Source organism: Pygoscelis adeliae, unplaced genomic scaffold (assembly GCF_000699105.1).
Source record: "Pygoscelis adeliae isolate BGI_AS28 unplaced genomic scaffold, ASM69910v1 Scaffold15, whole genome shotgun sequence".
NCBI classification, from domain to species: domain Eukaryota; kingdom Metazoa; phylum Chordata; class Aves; order Sphenisciformes; family Spheniscidae; genus Pygoscelis; species Pygoscelis adeliae.
Genome location: NW_008824988.1, coordinates 798,211 through 798,584, shown reverse-complemented (window position 1 = coordinate 798,584; position 374 = coordinate 798,211).

Here is a 374-nt window from a genome sequence, read left to right as displayed (position 1 = left end):
GCCGCTGCTGCGGCAGTGCTCGGCGGCGTTGTGTCCGCTTTAACGATTTAATGGCATGCCTATGGCTAAATAAAGAGCAAATAGCGGGGAGACTGCTTTTATTCTTACTAGCGAACAGGGAGAGTGTCGCTCAGAGAAGTGCTTATTTATGATGCGTATCGTTCATTAGAACACCTGGTGAATGAACTAATAAGGCAAAGAGGAGCTGTAAAACGTCTGTTAAGAGAAGTGTTGACTAGAGAGCATCCAAAAGTAACAGTAAGTTGAAGAGCTCTAAATGTTAAGTGTTACATAAAAACGCTCGGTGGACCAAAGATCAGATAAATATTTATGATCGATCCGCAGAGGAATGTAACTTATTTGAGCTCCTTTTA